Here is a 7,671-nt window from a genome sequence, read left to right as displayed (position 1 = left end):
GGATTTGATGATGCAAGAGATATCATTTGTTCTAGTAAGCCTTTTGGTCACCAGTAAGAGTTTTACCGGTAGAGCTTTGTTGAAGATCTTTTGATGAACATGATAAGTGGTGTTGGTGCAGCTTCTAGATGGATTTTGGGATGCTATTGGTTATCTTGTTCATGTTTCAATTCATTGGTGGTGTTGGATTTTGTTTATGGTGACCTATTTTGGGTCCAATGTTATCTAAGTTATGAACCAGTTTATGTAACATGTTGGAGGATGTTCTTGATGCATTACCAACGAGATTTAATGATTGGTTTAAATTGTTTTCAGCCTAAGCCGACTAGGTTTATCATTGGATTGTGGGTTTATGTTATGAACTTCTTGTATTATCTTTTAGGTGGTCGACCAAATTGTTTAGGTCCCAGATTGGTATAAATATGATGTAAGATCTCTTTGTAGATCATGGTAATGGTAATGGGCATATAGGATTAAGGTTATGAGATTATCTGTGTGCGGAAAATGTTGTAATCATATGCAGAAAGTTTATTCAATCATAGGTGATCAAATTGGGTTTGTGTAAGAGGTTTTAGGCCTCCGATACTAAGCTTAACCAGAATTGTACTCAGGCATAGGAGTGTTATCTTTGCAGTTCAATCTTCATTCTAGATTGTTGTCTGGATTTATTTTGTAGTCAATGAGACTCCTTTTTGTGACGAGAAGTGTGGTCTAGGTTGTTGGCCTTCCTACATGTCCAAGCCCACCATATTGTAATCACATACTTACTACAAAAGTATTATCTAACTGTGGGTAGGCTTCCCACCATGGTTTTTCTCTTTACTGGGTTTTCCAGGTACAAATCTTGGTGTCATGTGTTCTGGATGGATGGTAACTGTTATGTGATTTATGTTTATGTTTAATTTCTATATCAGTTATTCTGATATTTTTTTTATGCATTTCGGTATTAAGTTTATGTGTTCCGGTAATAAGGTTTTAAATGCTTAAAGTTCTATAATCTGGTGACAATTGATTCACCCCCCCTCTTAGTTGTTCTCTATTTATTTGAGTTGTCTAACAATTGGTGTCAGAGCTTGGTCCTCTTTGTAGAAGCTTAACTGCTTGAGGAGGATCCTATGGCATATAGCAGTTCAAGTTCATCAAGTTCATCTACTACTATTTTCTGGAGAGAAATTCTTAGGCTTAATGGAACAAATTATAAGGTATGGGAGATTCAGACGGAGACTCATCTGAGATGTCTTGGCAAGGAGATTTGGGAGATGACTGAGAATGGCTATACACCTCATAATCCAACATATGGCAATCCTCCTCCAGCAGCCTTAGATAAGGACACTAGAAATGATTGTAGAGCTAGAGAAGCCCTTTTGTGTGCACAATTTGATCAACAAATAATGGGACTAACTGACAAATCAACTGCAAAGGCTATACGAGACAAATTGGAGACTCAGAATCAAGGTGACCCTACTATTAAAATTGCTAAACTTTATGGTTACCGGGTGAGGTATGAGAACCTGAAGATGGAAGAAGATGAAATGATTATTGCTTTTATGGAGAGAGTTAATGAGATTGTTTTAGGAATTTAATATTTTGGTGGATCTTTGAGGAAAGATGAAATAGTTTCTAAAGTATTGAGAGCTTTTGCACTGGCTTCTAAGATGAAGGCTACTGCAATTAATGAGTTGAGAACTATGGAAAACACCTTTGTTAATAGGGATACCTTGGTTGGGAAGTTATCTACTTTTGAGCTTGAGGAATTCAAACCTTCGGAAGCTGTAAAATTTGAACCTACTTTTCATGCATGTACATCATCTACCAACAAGAGTGATTGGAAAGCTTTATTTGTGAAGGAACTAGAGGATATGAAGAAAGAAGATGAAGATTTTGAGCAACTTGAAGCCTTATTTTGTAGAAGAATGCCTAAAGGACCGGTAGGAAGTAAGTATGAAGGAAAATCACCTTTTAAATGCTTTTCATGTAATAAGATAGGTCATTTTGCATCTAGATGTCCTGAAAGGATTATAATATTTTAAGAAAGAGCTAGAAGATCTTTTAGGCCTAACCATGACTATCAGGACAAGCATAAGTACAAGAGAAACAAAGAAAAATCATGTTACTATGAGGATGAGGAAGGTGTGACCGATGATGAACCGACGCAAGATTCAGCTAGTGGATCCGAAAATGGAAAGGAAAGAGTATTTTTGGCCATCAAGGAAGATGATCTAGTACATGAAGAGAAGGCCCTCATTGCTAAAATTGAAGACAAGGATGAATGGGTAATTGACAGTGGATGTTCACATCATATGACTGGAGATAAAAGGAAGTTCTTATCTATGCAAGAATTTGATGTTGATCTAGTTAGATTTGGAGATGACAAAACATGCACAATCAAGGGAAGAGGAACAATATAATTTAATGGTAAGCATAACACTGATAATGTTTATTATGTTGAAGGTTTAAAGCATAATATTTTGAGTGTAGGATAGTTGCTGGATAAGGGATTTCAGTTATAGTTCAAGGATGGAAAATGCAAGATTATCAATAGATCTGGAATGGAGATTGAAACCGGTACACAAACTAAAGGTAATATCTTTCATTTGAACTTTGATGAGAAGACATGGTTGATTGCACAAATTGATGAGAGTTGGCTATGGCATAAGCGGTTGTGTCATGTGAATTTTGATTGCATTGTGAAGATCAGTTCTACTAAGGCAGTTAGAGATATGCCAAAGAGTAAAGCCCTATAATTCGGTATGTAAGGAATGTCAAATGGGAAAGCAAATGATAACTTGTTTTAAGAGTATACAGATAAATCTAATGATGTTCTTGATCTTATTCATACTAATTTATGTCGTCTTGCTAGAATCAAAAGTTTTCAAGGTGACAAATATTTCATGCTAATCATTTATGACTATTCAAGAATGATGTGGGTTACTTTTCTAAGGGAGAAGTCCGAAGCATTTCAAAATTTTAAAATATTTAAAGCTAGAGTTGAGACATAGACAGGATTAAAGATTAAATGCTTAAGGTCAGATCAGGGTGGAGAATTCACATCTGGTGAATTTAACATCTATTGTGAGAAGAATGGGATAAGGAGATATTTGTCTACACCTTGGACACATCAGCAAAATGGAGTTGTTGAAAGGAAGAATATAACTATCTTGGATGCAACTAGAGCCATGACGACGAAAGCTAATCTGCCTCATATCTACTAAAGAGAAGTTGTAAGCATGATGGTATGCACATTCAACAAAGTTCATAAGAAAGGAGATACTGGTAAGACACCTTATGAGTTATGGTTTGGTCATACACTGACAGTTAAGTAATTTAGAATGTTTGGTAGTAAATTCTATATCAAAAGAGATGATTCCATTAGAAAGTTTGATCCTAGATGTGATGAGGAATCTTTCTTGGTTATTCTACTGAAAGTAAAGAATATATGTTATAAAAAAAGATTGCAGAGAATAATGGAGAGCATTAATGTCAAGGTGAATGAGCATGAACAAAAGCCAAATAAGAACTTATGAGAGAGAAACGATAGTGAAAATGATCATAATTGAAGTAGTAGCAGCTACACTGGAACAAAATGTTGAACCAGTTACTCTGGCAGTATCAGAAAATTCAACAGTAACTAAAGATGAGGATAGATAAACAAAAAATCATAACTCCTAGGTATGTAAGGTTGAATCATTCAGAAGATCATATCATTGGAGACAAAAGCAAAGGAGTGATGACAAGAAGAAGGTTGGCAACTAATGAGGCATGTTTAATTTCTCAACTTGAACTAGCACCAGTAATTGAAGCTCGTAAAGATGAATGTTGGATGAAATCTATGGAAGAAAAATTAGATTAGATAGAAAACAACAACACATGGACTTTAGTTACCCGACCTAAAAATAAGAATGTTATTGGAACTAAATGGGTTTTTAGGAATGAATTGAATGAAGATGGACAAGTGTTGAGGAATAAAGCTAGATTGGTTTGTAAAGGATATTCTCAAAAGGAAGGAATTGATTATGATGAAACCTTTGCACTGGTAGCTAAGAATAAAGCTGTGAGATTATTTCTTGCTTATGCAGCACATAAGAACTACAAGGTTTATCAGATGGATGTTAAGTGTGCATTTACGAATGGAGATCTGGAAGAGGAAGTTTATATTGAGCAACCTGATGGATTTTTACTTTCAGATGACAAAAACATGGTTTCCAAGTTAAAGAAATCTTTATATGGATTAAAACAAGCCCCTAGAGCTTGATATGCAAGACTGGATAAAAATCTTTTGAAGCTTGATTTCACTAAAGGTAATGCTGATAGCAATTTATATTATAAGATCACTGATGATGACATATTAATTATTGAAGTCTTTGTTGATGATATCATTTTTGGAGGTGATGATAAGTTGTGTATGGAATTCTCTAACAATATGAAGAATAAATTTGAGATGTCTATAATTGGGGAGATGAAATTTTTCTTAGGTTTGCAAATTACTCAGACCGATAAAGGTATTTTCATCTTTCAAACTGAGTATGCTAGGGATTTGTTGAAGAAAATTGGTATGGAAAATTCTAAACTAGTAAGTACACCTATGGTTACTAGTGAGAAATTGATAAATAATGATGCATCTACACTGGTAAATCCTACAAGGTACAAGTCTATGATTGGAGGTTTATTATATCTGACTCATGAGAGTGCGGTGAAAACAATTTTCACGTACTTGCAGAGAATAACTGAATATGGTTTGTGGTATCCTAAAAATAATGACTTTACATTATGTGTATATACAGATGTAGATTGGGCTGGAGATATTGAAGATCGGAAGAGCACATCCGGTGGAGCTTTCTTTCTTGGAAAGAAACTTGTTTCATGGATCAGCAAAAAGAAGTCATGTACTTCGTTATCTACTGCTGAAGCTAAGTATGTTGTTGCTGCTACTAACTATATACATGTTCTATGGATGAAGCAAATGTTGAAGGATATAAAGGTGGATTGTAATGATCCCGTAGTTATTCACTGTGATAACTCTATTGTTATTGATATATCAAAGAATCCACTCTGCATAGTCAATTGGTCTGATGAAAGAAACATCCAATAGTTTCTTTAGTTCTGCTTTGACTAATAGTGTCACATGCCGATTCATTTTTCTTAGCTTCTATTTGACAGGTTTGGCTCCTAGAGCTATAGATAAATGGTGCATGATAAAATCTAGATCTATCCCTAGCATATATGCATATGACCAAGAAAAGTTAATTTTTTTTTTTCAAAAAACCTTGTGAAACTTGGTTTGTCTTGATCTGTTAAGGATGCCGCCAGATGTAATATCTTTGTTGTTTCTATAGTACCGATATTTATTTATTATGTTGGCTCAATCCTTACTGGTGATCTCTCTTGATAACTCTCAGGAAGAGTGTCAAGTCTCTCATCCGCCAATGCCTCAGAGAGGTTTTCACTACTAGATACATCCTTTCTTTTTATTTTTTTTGTGATCTAACACTATCATTATATGGTTTTCACCATTAGATTTATTTTGTGCTTTATTTGTTTTGCGACTAAAAGAATTGGGACTCCTTTGGTTCGAGACATCACTATGAGATTTACTGGTGGGGCATGTTTCAAGGTTTACTGCACAAAGGTAACAAACAATGGCATCATCATCTTGAAAGATGGGTATAGTGAGAGGTTCAGTTTGTTCCTAGTCAACGAGTTTGGGATATACAAGGGTTAAGGAATCGTTGGGTGGATTAAGGTCTGATTTTGCAAGGGTCATGATAGAAATATTGTCAAGGTTTTTAATAACTAGATATAGGTCTATGATTGTTCTCTCTTCAAGATTTCCTATCTCATATTGAATCTACTCATTCTCGCTAGCATCATAGATATGTTGTGGTACAAATTCAAATGATATAGACCCTGAGATTTATCCTTCATAGAGTGTTGGTGTATATGTTTGTATCACATTAATCTCTATATCATCCCAGTTTAATCAGAGGGTGAAGGTGAATCTCACTCCCATTCATTTGAATATGTTCCTAAACTAGCTTGTAGTTTGAGGATTTGTGTATAGAAATTATGAGTATCTTCCTCCCTTTTAATGACAAGTTTTTCTTGTTTTTGTTCATACTCCTCTCCTTTCATCTTTTAGATTGCTTGTTCTTCTTCTTTCTTGTTGTTGTGTCATTTCTATATTTTGTTGTTGTCGTCGTGCTAATTCTTGTTGTTCATGTTGTTGTTGATATGTTTGTTGATGTTGTTGTTAATTCGTTTGTTTCCTATGAACTGAAATATATTGACCAAAGCCTAGTCCTTATTTGTCTTTAGCACTTTGAGTAGGAAGGTGTATGGGTTCTAGAATACTTTCTTTTCTTTTTCCAATAGGATCTTTTCCTGTGTAGATCCCATGCTTTGCATGATCTTGAACCCATTGGCATATTGTTATGTTGGGATTGTGATACTTACCATTGTTTCTCTTGTGTCCTCTTCATCCTTGTATACCAGTTCAAGACATGCTTGTCCTTTGTTTCATCTACTAATGTTCCTTCTTGGATAAATGCACCATCAAAGAGTTTGATGGGTTGTGAAGATTTTTTCTTAGATGTTGATGGTTTTCCATGAGACCTTGGTGAATTGTCAACTTTGATAGACATAAGGATGGTTCAAAAGATTATTATCCCATACCTTTATCGTTTAACTGCATTTATTTTTCAAAATCTATGGATAGGGATTGGAGCCAGTCTTGACTACTTGATGACGTGGTATCGAGAGCTTCCCTGTTGTGGGCTACTAGGAAATTTTGAATTATTTTGAGATTGTTGCAATACTAAAAGGGATTAGAGTCTACTGATACTGATACTTCCTATCCATTGTAAGGAAATTTTAGGCACTAGTGCTATGTAGATGGCACTGCTTGCATCTTATGAGTCCAAGGATGACCCAAGAGTCTGTTGTAAGACAAGTCTATGTCCAACATGACAGATAGTGTCCCTCTGAATTGGTCCCACTTGAATGGGTAGTACCACCCATCCTTCTGATGATATTTCTTCATCATCATATGCTTTTTTTGTTATCTTTTTCTTATGATCAATGGCCATTTCTGAGAAACCCAATCCACATATAAGTACACATTTTACCCGATGTTTATAGACTAGACACCTTCTTTTTTGAGTTTGAAATCTTCAGTAGAGGCTATGATTACACTATTGATGCTCATAGGCTTAAGTTTTTTCCTACCACATTGAAGGAATATGCTCTAAGATGGTTTATGAGTTTAGGTGCTGATACCATAACTAGTTGGGATGTAATGAAGGAGAAATTCCTTGAAAAAATAAAGACTAATGTAGAGGCGGTCATATATGTGCAAATGATATTTTTAGGATGTCACAGAAGGAAGATGAGAGCTTAGAAGACTATGTTGAAAGATTCTTGTTTAACTTCAAAATATCTAAGCATAATGCACTAAGTGAAGATTCTCGCAAGTCAATCTTCTTAAGAGGGATTAATGATGATGGCAAGGATTCCTTGGATCTTATGGGAGGAGGAGATATTACCGAAGCTGATTGGAGTAATATAAGAGAGTTTTGTCAAAATTATTTTAGAGCTTCTCTAAAAAAGGCTAGAGGTTCCACACCTAGCCTAAACAAGATAGGCTCTAGAGTTTCAAGGATGGAAATAAAACATTTT

The sequence above is a fragment of the Cryptomeria japonica genome, chromosome 10, assembly GCF_030272615.1.
Source record: "Cryptomeria japonica chromosome 10, Sugi_1.0, whole genome shotgun sequence".
Taxonomy (NCBI): domain Eukaryota; kingdom Viridiplantae; phylum Streptophyta; class Pinopsida; order Cupressales; family Cupressaceae; genus Cryptomeria; species Cryptomeria japonica.
The sequence above is the reverse complement of the archived record's forward strand: the minus strand, read 5'-3'. Positions refer to the sequence as shown.